Below are 14,214 nucleotides of genomic sequence, written 5' to 3' on the forward strand. Positions count from 1 at the left end.
GGTGAGGGGGATAATGAGTTATTTTTAACATTTGATTTATTGTTTAAACGGGCCCTCTCCTGCCTAGGAGGGCTTTCTAGACAGAAGCTGCCTCCGTGAGCTGCTGCCTCAGCGTCGTGGTAAATCCCAGTTTCTGAGCCCTCCGGCCTTTTCCTCCACCCCCAGGTTTCCTGGAGCCCCTGCCCTCCTCCCGCCACCCAGGCCCGGGGCTCACCCGCCCTGGTCCAGCCGCTTCGAACGTCCAGCGCTGGGGCGCCCCCTGCTGCTTGCAACCGTTGTGACCATTGGGCAGAAGGTTCGGTCTGGGGGCTGGTTGAGTTTACGCTCATGTGGACACGAACTTAGTGGCGATCAATCAAAAATAACCTCTCAGCGGTCCACAGGCCAGACCTGTGCTGGGTATTGGGGAAGACACAGAGTAAGTCTCTGGGGAGTTACAGCCAGGGGGGGTGTAGCCACACCACATCCTGTGCACCGCCCACCTCCTGCCCGGAAGGGCCACCCCCCCACCCGCCCCAACCCGACCCAACCCGACCCACCTTTCAGCCAGCGCCCAGGCTCTGGGCCAGCCTCGCCTCTCTGAAGGGGGACTCGACGCCCCCTAGGGGAGAAGGGCAAGCGAAGCAGCATCAAGGTGCCTTCCCTGCAGATGACGCCAGGCTCTCCCTCCACTTGCTCTGGGGACCACGCAGCAGCAGTGACAGGGTCCTGGTCCCGTCCCCTTGTGCCTCACTCTCTGCCCGGGTTCCACCAACAACTAAGCCTGGCTTTCCATCTTCCAAGGGCCAGAGCCCATTCTCCCCAACCCTGGTGTCCAGCCTGTCCCCTCGGAGCTCCAGGGCCCCTCACACCAGGACCAGAGCACATTCACCCAGGAGGCTGAGTAGGTTCAATGCCCGGGCCCAGCACACTGGAGGGGCCCTCTGGGAATGTTTTAATTTATTTTAATATCAGAAGGAAGATGTAAACTTTTAGGCTTAAGAGAATATTTTGATTAAAAAAAAGAAAATATTTTGATATACAATATTAGCACATTCATCTTCATACCTACACAGTTGTAAATTATAACTCTAAATATTATTTTGGTGTAGAAAAGAATGCTCACGGCCCCCCGAAGTCCTAATGCGCCCCTGGACACAGCTGTCCACCTGGGCAGCCATCTGAGGGCCTGCAGGGCTACAGTGGGGGCGAAGGCCAGATTCCTTGAACATGGCTGTGATAGGATTGTCTCTGGAGAGCCTCACGTGGAGTCTTTGCTTTTCATTTTCTCTCTTAATAAAAATGTGTGATGTTTACATTGCCAGAAGAACAAACAGAACCTTGGCTTGTGTTTTCCATCTTAGGAAATGGTTCTCATGTACTTTTGGCTATTCCTTCATGTTCCTGGTAGTTACAGGTTCGACCCCCTTTGGAATGGAGGGACAGTGTATCGGGACGTTGGTGGGTGGGGAGAGCAGGCAAGCCCCGTCAGCGCTCCCTTCCCGCGTTGATCTATCTGGAATCCTGGCTCTGCCTTCCTGCCGCCCTTCCTCCAGATCCCAGACCTGCCCCCAGGCAGTCTCCCAGAGTCCAAACCTCAGAGGCTTATCTTCTTTCTACAGGCTACCCTCCTAAGTGTCCTCAGCACTGGCCATCTCAGGGTTCTAGAAGCTTCTTCCCTACCCACCTTGTTACCTCCCCCACTGTGTTAGTCTGTTTGGGCTGCCATAACAAAGTACCCCAGACTGGGTGGCTAAACAACAGAAATTTATTCTGCCACAACTCTGGAGGCTGGAAATCCCAAATCAATGTGCTGGCTGGTTCGTTCCTTCCGAGGCGTCTTTCCCTGGCTTGTCGCTGGTCCACTTGTCCTATCTTCACACGGCCACCCCTCTGCTTGTGTGTGTCCCGATCTCCTCTTCTTAGAAGGATGCCAGTCACTGAATTAGGTCCCACGCCGGTGACCTCATTTTAGCATAATTACCTCTTCAAGGGCCCTATCTCCAAATAGAGTCATATTTTGTGGTACTGGGTGTGTGTGTGGGGGGGGCGTGAGGCCTTCAACATCTGAATTGGGGGAGATGACACCTCCATCTCCATACACAGAAATGGTTGACGGAACTATAGAATCCAAGCCCGTCAAAGGTGCCAATGTGGTAAGTGACAGGCGGGACAGATATCTTTGGGGGCCATGGGGTAGGATGATGGGAATCATGGCTCTTAACAGGCTAAGCGCTCTGAGACGTGCCCAGCATGGAGGCCAGGAGAGGGGACACTTGCCTGGGCGAGAAGGAGGTGCTCCTCAGATGGGTCCACTCGGCCAGCCCTTGAAAAGACTGCCTCTTGACACTTGGGAAATAATTATTATCAATGTGAAGGACTTAGTGTTAGCCCCTTGATCTGAATTGATGGATACTCTTTTTTACTCCAGTGTAAAAATTACAATAGAAAGCAGCAGGCCCCATCCCCCGGACCTACCAGCCAGCCCCCAGTGCCTCCACCCAGACGTCACTCGCCTTTCCAACCAAAAGGTCAGATCCTTGTTTCAATAATTCAATTGCTACAACTCCAAATTCATGAATTGAATTTATGAAGAATCTCCTAGAGGATTATTTTCACAGAGGCAACTTTTACAAACCTAGTCTATGCTTATCCGGTGCTGGGGTGGAATATTTTTGAAAAGATGCTAACTTCCAAGGGGCCTCCCGCTCTGCCACCCTCACGCCTACTCCTCAGGGTTTTTTGTCCCACCCATCTAGCTGGTGCTTACTCAGAGTCAAGTTGTTCAAAAAGCCGGAAGAGGAATAAAGTGGGGGAAGATTAATGTTTTCCAAAAAGAATTATTCCCAGTATTCCAAAGCTAAATGCAAATTAAACATACATATATATTTTAAGATAAAACACTGTTTGGCATTTTCCGAGTTGGCGCTCCTTTCCATTACTACACTTCCAGATCTCTGTTCCGAGCCCATCAATTCTGCTAGTAAAATCAGAAAGAGCCAGAGGATCACTTCTTAATCCTACCCATCCTGGCTGGGAGCCTTGCTGGCCCTCCCTTAACCCTGCCCACATGCTCCCCACCCCCCCAGGGGGTGGAAGCTGAGGGAGATGAGGGAGGGGATGCTCCTGCAGCTGTGTCATCTCCTTCAAAGCAAACCTCTCTGCTTAGGTCTCCAGATGCCCTGGGTTTCGGAGGAACGTTAAATCCCACCCTGATTGCCACTCCGCCCCAGAGTCACTGGTACAAAATACCAATGCCCGCCCCCCCCAGCTGCCCCGGATGCAGAGTTTAAACCCAGAGTGAGGGGCACCTGGGTGGCTCAGTCAGTTAAGTGTCTGCCTTCAGCTCGGGTTATGATCCCAGGGTCCTGGGATCGAGCCCCACTTTGGGCTCCCTGCTCGGTGGGGAGTCTGCTTCTCCCTCTGCTGCTCATCCTTAGGTGCTCTCTCTCAAATAAATAAATAAGGGGCACCTGGGTGGCTCAGTCGTTAAGCGTCTGCCTTCGGCTCAGGTCATGATCCCAGGGTCCTGGGATCGAGCCCCGCATCGGGCTTCTGCTCAGCGGGAGGCCTACTTCTCCCTCTCCCACTGCCCCTGCTTGTGTTCCCTCTCTTGCTGTCTCTGTCTCTGTCAAATTAAAAAAAAAAAAAACCTTCAAATAAAATCTTTAAAAAAAAAAAAAGGAAAAAAATCTTCACAAGGAACAGACTGAGTTCCTGGGGCAGACAGGGAACAGGCCCCACACTGTTCTTCCACTCCCCATTTCTTCTGTCTCTGTTCTCAGGCACCTCCACCCAGAGCTTCTTATTGCTTCCTTCCTTCCTCACCCAGAGCAGCCAATGGTGCTAAGCCCTAGAAGCTGCAGGCCCTCAGACGCACCGGATGGAGCTCTGCCTGGAACTCAGGGTTAGGCTCTGCTGGGGCTCCCCTCACCTACAGTTCTGTCTGGAGAGGCTTCCCATCTCTGGTGGTCTTGATGCCCCGGGGGTAGCCCTGCGTAAGTTGAGACCAACCTGGGTTCTTCATGGTTTTGGTAGCAGAAGTAGGGCAGGAATCACTGCCCCCCAAAATGCCCTCCATGAAACCAGTATGGAAACCCTTGCGACTTCAGTGAATTGTGAAATCTTTTTTTTCCCCTAAGATTTTATTTATTTGACAGAGACACAGCAAGAGAGGGAACACAAGCAGGGGGAGCGGGAGAGGGAGAAGCAGGCTCCCCGCCAAGTAGGACCCTGGGATCATGACCTGAGCCGAAGGCAGATGCTTAACAACTGAGCCACCCAGGCGCCCCGAATCGTAAAATCTTGAAGTAGGAGGAACTTTGAAATTGCCAGCTCAAGTGTGACCCAGCACCCTCCACCAAGGCCCGCCCTGCCTATTCTGGCTTGTGGCCAACAAGTGTGGCCCAGCCTCCCCTCAGATCATCAACGAATGAGTGATACTAAGAGTAATGAAGCATTACAGAGCCCAGTGATGGGCCCGGCACAATGACAGGCACTCAGGGTTATGACAAGGGTGTTGCCGATGCCTTGTGGAGTGAGCCAGAGTCTACCCCGCTCATGGTATGGATATGTTCGACACCAGGAAGAAGAGTTCCTGAAAAGGTCACCTCTCGTGCCTCAGTTTCTCCACTCGTAAACTGGGATAATAAAAGTACCTATTGCATTTGAGAGTTAAATGAATATATATCTTAAATATTTCACCTATTGCTTAAAACTGTACCTGGTACCGAGTCGATGCTATATAAATGTTACTATGTTGGTCTGTCAGTCAGGGTCCAATTAGGAGAGAAAAACCCCACAGTCATTTGAACAGGGAAGGTCTAACATAAAGACTTACCAAGTGTAACAGAGGATTGGAGTAACACTAAGGGATATAGGAAGAGCAGATGACAGGAACAGTCGCAAAGCTGCAGGCTGAGATGACACACCAGGGAAGGGCCCCCACACCAGACCTTGTTGTAGGGGGCACAGCTGGGCCCACTGGGTGCCAGAGAAGTCACCGTGGTGTCACGGCGGTGGAACTTGTTGGAAATGTGCCCTCTGGGAGGCTGGGGAAAGCTGTGCAAGAGGGTGTCAGCCAAGAGGGCATGGGTTTGCTGATGGTTCTGGGTGCTGTTGGCCACCTTGCACCACAGGAGGCCCACGTGGGCGTGCCGCCCAGGGTTTTGGAAGTGGAAGCTGGACCTGATGAAGCCACCGGAGGCTGGCCCGCAGGGGCCTGCGCCTGAGCGCCCCACAGCCAGACCCTCTCCTCATGTCTCTCCAGTGCCCTCTCCCCACAGAGCTTTGGCGCCAGCTGCCGGGGTCGGGGCGGGGGGAACAGTCACAGGACCCACAGTTAACTTCACAGAGCAGGCGGAAGGGAGGCAGGAATCTGAGAGGCAGGAAGTCAACAACGGGCACAGTGGGCTACTATTACTTTTATTATTTGCAGTGTTTTGTTTCCAGAAGCTCTTTAGGAAGTCCGGGGTCAGAAAGACAGAAATCCTGGAGGAACTCTGAGCTTCACCGTGCTGGCTTCAGGGGTCCCGGGGCATGCACAATGGACTGCGCCAGGCAGGGACTCTAGGGGAACCCAGCCCCACTGAGATGGAGGTGAGGGTTTTGAGTAGGGCCATGGACAAGACCCAGCCAAGCCTCGGGGCTATGGATGTTTCCCAAGACCTAATTTATGAGTTACGGGGCTGCAAAAGAGGCAAGGACGAGCAGGGGCTGCTGAGGCGGACTTGACATCAGGACTCACCTCTGGGGGCAGTTCCCTGTTTTGCCAGAGGCAGCAAAGAACCAGGTTGGAGATGGAAGTGTGGCAGGGATCCCGTTCACCAAACCAGCAAAGGGGCCCCGGAGGGCCGCAAGACGGTGGTGACTTTACTGCTCGATGTGGGGGAGCAGCCTAGGGTTTGGCTCACATTTCAGTGTGTCCTATGGCCACCAAAAGGACCTCAGAAGCCATGCCCTCCTCAAAACCAACTAAGGTCCTTAGGAACCGTGCCCGGAACTTTCCTGGGATCTGAACCAGATCTCATTGCTCCACTCTGCTGCAGAGGGCGGGCCGCAGTCCACGACATCAGCAACACCTGGAAGCTTGTAAGAAATGCAGAATCTCAGGCCCCTTCCCATAGAGTGACTCAGAACCCAGATCTTCTAACCCCAGAACTAACTTCCAGGAGCCCCGCTCAGTTCCGGCCACACAACTTCCCGGTGCAAAACGTACATGAGGGACCCCTTGTTAAAAGAGAAACAATTTCAAAATAGCAGCAGAATTCTGTTTTTGTTTTTACTGGGGTACAAAGTATACAACATAAAATTTGCTATTTTGACCCTTTTGGGGTGTACAATTCAGCGGCATCAACTATATTCATATTGCACAATCACTGTCGTCCATCTCCAGAACTCTTCCAACTTCCCAAACTGAAACTCTGTACCCCTTAAATAATAACTCCCCATTCCCCAGGCCCCGAGCCCTTGGCAACCACCACTCTGCTCCCCGTGTCTATGAACGTGACCATTCTCGGTACCTCATACACGTGGAAGCAGGCCACATTTGTCCTTTTGTGTCTGGCTTATCCCACTGAGCAGAATGTCTTCAAGGTTCATCCAATGTGACAGCAGAGTTCTGAGCCAACTGTGGGGCCCTTCTGGGCCCAGGGCTCAGTGGCTGCACGGGTCATATGCCCGTACAGTACTCTACAGCAGTGAGAAAGGCTGCGTTTAAACAAGTCACCAAGATAACTACTCAGTGTTTCCTCAAATCAGAGGCTTTCTGATTGTGTGTGTGTGTGTGTGTGTGTGTGTGTGTGTGTGTGTGAGAGAGAGAGAGAGAGAGAGAGAGAGAGAGCATTTTTCAAAGCCAAGGATGAGAAACTAGAGAACATTTTCCTAATTAGAGCTATACGGCAATGGGGAAGGCATTTTCAAGGTGTGAAAATGTCAGCTCGGCCTGGAATTTTCAGTAGGGACCCTGAAGAGAAGAAGGAAGAGGCATCTCCAAGTCACACATCTAGGGAATGGGCCCGGGGCTCCCTGCTTCCCCCGAACCCCCACCGAGAATCAGGTCCAAGCTCCCAGAGGGATGGTGTCAGGAAGGCAAGGAGCTTGCTGGTGTCCACCATCCTCCGGATAGACACTCCGGACAAGGAGCTGGACGCAGTACCAGTGTGCGCATGTACCACCACGGGCCACGTCACAAAGTGTGACCTTCCAGATATGTGGCCAAGGGCACCGAGTCCCAAGATTGCATTCCACCAACAAAACTGACCTAACCCCTCGCCTAAAATAACATCATGTATATGATTTCAGATTATTCTCAAAATCGTCAACGTATTACTATTTTCAATAACTGGTGTGGCATTTTACCAACTACTGTCTCACTCAAGTGACGGAAATGTCACCGAACCAGTAAAATGAAATCTGAATGCACATCTTTTGAACGAAACAGCTTTATTGTTTCGAGGGCATGGAAAAGTTTAGGGGTGATAAATTTCAGGCAGGAAAACTCCTTCAGGGTTTTTAATGAAGACGTGAAAATGGTTTATCATTAGCTTATCAGTTACTATATTGAAATGGAAGATTTTTATGGTTCCGGAAAAGCCTGTTTATTCTCCACTGCAGTGACATCTGGTTTACACCATCCTTTGCTCAGCTGACTCTGCCCTCATAACTTCCACCAAAGCAAACGTCAACCCCGATCCTGCAAAATATCACACGTTTCAAATTGCTGCCTTTCAAGTAAATTCTTGATACATTATCCGGCTTTATCCCAGGCCCTTAAAATGCTCTTTAAAGAAACCTGCTCGGACTTGTGGCAAGAGGCGACTCTGATGTTTTCTTTTTGAAGATAAGTTGCAGAAACGTTAAGGTTGTGATTTCATTCCTTGCCTGAGTTCCCAGGATCCCTACCTCCCATCTCTACCCCGATTACTGGGCAACCATCCCCTCTACTCCCGGCTCCGGGGCTGGAAGGGGAGGCTGCTCCGGAAGCCTCCAGCGCCCTGAGTAGTTATAGCACCAGCACAGCCTGCTGGTGCCCGCTGCCCAGCACGTGACTCCACTTGGCCCAAGATGACGTTGGCCGAGGGTGCCGGCCCCATCTGAGTCACAAGCAAGCGGGAAAAACAAGGCCTTGTTTTCCTCCTACATTTCCAAGGCTGCCTTCCAACTTGACCATGGCCACAGAAGCACGCAACCCCACAGCTTCTTGGCAATTAAACGGTTTTCACACTTCTATTTTTAAAAGCCTTGGAAACAAGTAACCTGGGGGATCAGGGTGGTTGGGTGAATGTCTTTCCAAAGTTCTCCCAGCCAGAGGCCCTGTCCTGGCAGGGGTCCCAGAGCAACTGTGAAAACCGAAATGCCAGGACAGGGCCCTCTCTGCAAACCTGCTCTTCAGGTGACAAAAACAGAAACACCGGAGGCACCCCGGACCCTCACAGTCTGTTCTACATGATGACACAGAGAACCTTCTGGCCTCAGGGCCCCAAGTGGTCCGGATTATCGTCCCACCGCTTTGTGTGGGTACATAAGGTTTTCAGAGCCGAAACTCTACTGCAGTGGGGCCCTGGCAAGCCGACGGGGGCTCAGAGATGGAGGGCAGCATGCAGGAGTGTGCTGGGGGAGCTGTCGGGCGGGGGGATCTGCACCTGGGAAGGGAAGGGCAGAGGTGGCAGGGGGCAGTGGTGCTGGGGTGCAGTCTCAGCAGACTGAGGCTGGGTGGCCGCAGAGGGGCAAAGGGGAAGGGCCTTATATCCACCCTTCCTCCTCCTCCCCAGTCAGCCAGGTACTGGGTGTGCTATTGGGGCGAGGGCTGACAACCCAGGCCCCTCTGTGGGCAGCACCCTAGCCGTGGGGGGAGTAAGTCCCTCCTTCCTTCCTGTGGGGGGGGGACCTGACTGCACCACAGCATCCAGGACTTTATCATCTGCCAACTAAAAAAAAAAAAAAAGGCGAAATTCACATAACATAAAATCATAAAATGAACCATTTTTTTAAAGATTTTATTTATTTGAGAGAGAGAGAATGAGAGAGAGAGCACATGAGAGGGGGGAGGGTCAGAGGGAGAAGCAGACTCCCCGCTGAGCAGGGAACCCGATGCGGGACTCGATCCAGGGACTCCAGGATCATGACCTGAGCCGAAGGCAGTCGCCCAACCAACTGAGCGACTCAGGAGCCCCAAAATGAACCATTTTAAAGTGGCCGATTCAATGGCCTTTAGGACATTCACAATGTTGTGCAACTACCACCTATCTCAAGTTTCAGAATATGTTCATCACCCCAGAGGCAAACCCCGCCCCATGAAGCAGTCGTTCCCACAATCCCCCTTCCCCTCCCCAGGGCAAACAGCTCTGTTTTGGGGCTCCACGCATTTACCTCAGCATTGCATAAACACGGGATCATATAGTATGTGACCTTTTGTGTCAGGCTTATTTCACGCAGCATAAGATGTGCAAGGTCCATCCCGCTGCAGCATGCATCAGTCCTCCAGCCTTTTAATGGCTGAACGGTCCTCCGTGGTATAGATACACCGGATTTCGTTTATGCATGCATGCACTGATACACATTTGAACTGTAGCATGTCATCTGTTTAAAAAGGAGCTTAGGGGCGCCTGGGTGGCTCAGTTGGTTAAGCGACTGCCTTTGGCTCGGGTCACGATCCTGGAGTCCCGGGATCGAGTCCCGCATCGGGCTCCCTGCTCGGTGGGGAGTCTGCTTCTCCCTCTGACCCTCTTCCCTCTCATGCTCTCTCTCTCTCTCTCTCATTCTCGCTCTCAAATAAATAAATAAATAAATAAACTTAAAAATGATAATAATAAAAAATAATAAAAAGGAGCTTAGGATCGATGTGGAAGTTCTTGGTCGTGGAAGATACGACTTCGCCTCATTTGGAAGCAGGAAAAGCCCTCTAGGCTCACGTGTGGATGTGACATACCATGAATTTATATTCCAGGAGAGGCTCTTGCTGAATGGAAAATCCAATGCCTGCCAGCCTCCCTGGGCCTGACAGTGGCACTTCAAGCTTGTCCCTTGCCCTCCTACCACCAGGTGCATCTGAGGGTGGCCTTGGCCCAGCCATGCCTGGCTCAGCCCATGCTAAGCCGCTAAGCCGTTTCTGGGGGTGCTCTCTGCGACCACGCCTCTCCGCTCCAGGGAACCAGCCTGAGATTGGGGACATCCTGCCACCTTGGCGCAGGTGCCCTGCATACCTCCCTGTGTTGCCGATAGGGAGCCTTTGCCTTTAAGCCTCAGAACCACCCTCCTTGCTGGCAGACAGGATGCGCTGGCTGCACCCACATCATGCCGGGCTCAGGCCGTTGGTGAGTCTCCTTGTGGCCCTTCCGTCCACCTCCGCCCCCCCCCCCCGCCCCAGGGCAGAGGAGATGGCGCCCTCTGTGACTCCCTGTGCCTGGATCGGGGCGAATGCTGGCTGCGCAGCTCTATCCCTGGCTCCTTGTCTGGCTCCTCGAGGTTGTCTGCTCAGCTCCTGCCCACCCGTTCCCGGCAGCTTCCTTGCCCTGCGGGCTCTGTTCCCATGTTCTCAGGCACTCCTAGGGGCCCTGGCACCTGGCACAGTGGTGGTCCAAAAATGGCTGTGGACTGAAGAACCTCTTTCTTGGAAATTTCAACTCCCCATCAAAGCGCTTCTCTAGAAAACCCTTGAGGGCCCTTTGCTGTTTGTGGTTTCGGTTTTATATACACGGTCTGGGGTCCTCACAACAATCCCACAGGCGGGCATTACTATCCCTGATCGAAGGAGGAGGAAGTTCAGGACGAGCCCCCCGGGAGGGAGGAGGCAGGGCCCCTGCGGGCCCGTAGGCCCAGCCCTGCGTCTCGGTCTCCGGCGCGCGGCCTCTGCCCGTGTGGTCGGCTGGGCCGTGAACGGCCTGTGTGCCCGCATGGGGCTCCTCACTGGGGCTCCGGGGGCGGGGGGGGGGGGGGGGGGGGGGGAGGGCTTTCAGATGACTTTCAGTGTGGTGGGGAGGCCGTCTACCCCCAGGGCAGAGGGAGTTGTGCTCAGCCTGAGGGAAGAACCCGTTTCTGTGGAATTTGGAGTAACGTGTATGTAAACACCATTTCTATCATAACCGGGGCCGACTTCGCCCAGAGGACATTCATCAGGTGCAAACCTTACGTTAAACGTCAGTCAGTCGGGGAGAGAAAGCCAGCAGGCAGCAGGAGGGCGGAGGGGGTGGCAGACCTCCTCCCTGAGGGGTCTATCCCTCTGCCTGCAGTGGTTGCTGGGCCTTGCGGGCAGGATCTCGCCTTCCCTCCTTCCCAGCAACAAACTAGGGCCAAGACCCAGCACGGGGGGGGGGGGGGGGGGGGGGGGGGTTGGGGGCAGGACGTGCCACAGGAACAAATGCTCAGGAGCGGGTGCTGACGAATGGGGAGGAAGATGGGCGGTGTATCTTAGGGCTTGAAACAGAGGCATAGGTGAATCCTTTGCAGGATTGTTTTCCTCAAAATATGGATGGGGAGTGAGGGTGCTTTGTTTTTCTTTCTCTTTATAGAGCGGCGAGCAGTGAACTGTGTTTGCCCGCAGGGAAAGCCTCCAACGACCACGCACTTGGAGCAGAGCCCACCTGCCCTGGACTGACAGTGTCCCCGCCCCGGCCTCCTTCGAGGCCTGAGAACAGGGTCCGCTGACCGGAGCGCTGGGGGTCCCAGCAGGAACCCGGCAGGCATAGTTGGTGGGATCTTGCCCTCCCCAGAGGATGGTTGGGCCCCCGCCCCGGTGCTCCAGCTGCCCTTCCCAGCCTCCCCAGGTGCATGTCTGGCTGTGGGTGAGGGTCTGCTCTGGGGAGAGAGGGAGAGAGAGCAGGTACTCAGCGGGGTGGCGGCCGGTGGCCCCTCGGGCTGTGACGGGGAAGCGCGGAGGCGGGTGGGAGTCAGGGCTGGAAGGGCCGTGTCCCAGACAGCCTGCATTCCTAAAGCGAATGGGTGGGTTTGACTGCTCAGGGGGAGGAGAGAAAAGGTTCTGCAGTCCTAGACTGTAGTGAGGAGGGCAGGCCTGAACGGGACACTGAGGTGGACAGTGTAGACATGACAGGTGGTTTAAGGCTCTGAACCAAAGGGGAGAGAGAGAGAGAGAGAGAGAGAGAAAGAGAGAGAAACAGCCTGGGGCCCAGGAGGCAGGACAAAGCCCCTGACCGTGGACAACCACGATGGTATCCAGCTGGGTGAGCCTCCACCCTTCCACACCCCATTACTTTTGCCTCTCTGTGCCTGTGGGGGTCCAGAGTAGGCCTGGGGTGTGGGGAGGTGTCGATAGTCCTCAAGTCAGGAGGTGAACCCCAGCTTGGCCTCTTAAGTGGCAGGGGCCCCATGGAAGTCTCTGCAGCTATAAACAGGTGCTTGTCCAAATTCATTCCAGCAGAGGCTCCTATGGACGGGGAGAACAAGAGGGGCAGCCACGGGCTGTGTGAGGAAGAGAGAGACTGCTCTCCTGAGAGCTGGAAGCTTCCGGGCAGTCACAGCCATGTGGGAGCGCGCACACGCACACGCACAGGTCTGCGCCGCTTCACCTCTGGGACCAGCAGACCCCCACATTCCTGCTCCCCTGGAAGGGGGCGCCCAGCCCAGTGTCTTCCCTGTGAAGTGAGTGGTGGAGGCCCAGACTGACCCGAAGTGGTTTTTCTAATTCTCTTCTCATTCGGGCAAGGAGGGAAGGGTATGCTTCCGGACTCAAGGGAAAAAGGGGAGGAGGAAGAGGAGGGATAAGAAGGCAGGGAGTTCTCCCCAGAGCAGCTGGGGGGGCGGGGGGAAGGCCTGGGCTGAAGCCAAGGCCCAGCCATTGCCTGAGGAGACCAGGGCCAGATGGCGTGGGCTCTCCTGCCTGCAAGCCGGCCCTGCTCCTCTGTGCTTCCCACGCCTTTCCTCAGAAGGCGCCTGGATTTGGCTCCAACACCGATATCCCTGGTTATTGTTTCCTTTTAGATGTTCCTTTTAGCTTCTACCTCAGCTGAAATGTGAAGATTAGGCCAATTTCTTTGTCTCTCAGACTTTTGTAAACGGGAGGCCTCCGATCCCAGGAAGATGCAGAGAGCTCTCCCTGTACTTCCTCTGTAAGCCTCCAAGGACAGAAAATGGTTGCTATGGGGATTCCTTCATGTGTAGAGTAATCGTTTTCAGAAAAAAGAATGATTCACAAGTTCTTTCAGGACCAACAGAGTCCGTCCTTGGGGACGACATGATGTAATAGTGTTTAAAAGAGGAACGATGACTGGTTTTGGTTTGTGCGTGTTTCCTCTTCTTTAGTCGCTGTGCATGCTTGTGGCCCACCAGCTGCTTCCTCAGAGCCTTGTTCTGCACACAGAATTCTAGTTGATGCCTGACACCTCCCTTTGCCTCTTCACAAACCTGAGGGCAGGTATTAAAAATGTTAGAAACGCCCAGCTAGGCTCACCAGCGAGTTACTGTTAGAGTCTTCATGGCCACTTCCAGGCCTACCTAGCTGGATGAAGTTATCAGCCTGAGGGTGCATCAGGGCCTTTGCACATTCATTTACATTATGACTGCCTGGGCAGAGGGCTTTCCCTACACTGAATCTCTCCAGAAAGCCTGGGGTTCACAGTGCAGACTGGAAACTGAGGTCCACAGGGAGAATGGACTGACTCAAGTCCCTAGTGTATGTAAGGTCAAGAGTTGGGCCCAGAAGCCAGCCCTTCTAAACATCTGTGGCCAGCAGAGCAGGAGCCAGGAGAAATACTTTAATGAACAAACCTCTTTTCTAATAATGGGCAAAGAAAAGGAGGTTGGCTGCTCAGGGCAACAAAAAGAAGTAATGAGGGGTTAAAATGAGATTGAAATTGGATTGAAATAATCCTTCATTTCTTTTGGAAAGAGCACTGCACTGGGAGTCAGCTATTGACCTTGGGGAAGTCACTCTCCCTCTCTCCTGGAGAGTCACTCTCCCTCTCTGCAACTTTCTCACCTGCCAATTGAAGGGGCAGGACTAGAATGACCTTGGATCCTTCCAGTGAAGACATGCTTAAATACTGCACCTGTGCTGGAAATGTTAGTGAAACCTTCTCCATGCTAAAATTCATGTTCAAGGGGGGCCTGTGGCCCCCAGCATCAAGCCCAAGCTCCTTGCCTACAGCTCAAGGCTCTATGTGATCAGCTCACAGCTCATCTTTCCAATCTTCTCTCCTACGTGCTACTTCCTGTGGATTACTCACTTATTGTTCTATCCACCCAGCCTCCACACCCAGGTTAATACCCTCTATCTGCAAAGCA

At 53.5% G+C, this 14,214-nt stretch overlaps 1 long non-coding RNA gene across 1 annotated transcript; it reads left to right on the plus strand.

The window, feature by feature from the left end:
- The first annotated feature begins 10,856 nt into the window (after positions 1–10,856).
- On the plus strand, positions 10,857–13,195 carry LOC141370059 (uncharacterized). The gene is made up of 3 exons (XR_012373752.1): positions 10,857–11,094; positions 11,487–11,741; positions 12,913–13,195. It is a non-coding gene; the product is annotated as an uncharacterized lncRNA (long non-coding RNA).
- The last annotated feature ends 1,019 nt before the right edge of the window (positions 13,196–14,214 follow it).

The sequence above is a fragment of the Callorhinus ursinus genome, unplaced genomic scaffold (assembly GCF_003265705.2).
Source record: "Callorhinus ursinus isolate GAN/ISIS: 27379988/994484 unplaced genomic scaffold, GSC_fseal_2.0 scaffold25, whole genome shotgun sequence".
Taxonomy (NCBI): domain Eukaryota; kingdom Metazoa; phylum Chordata; class Mammalia; order Carnivora; family Otariidae; genus Callorhinus; species Callorhinus ursinus.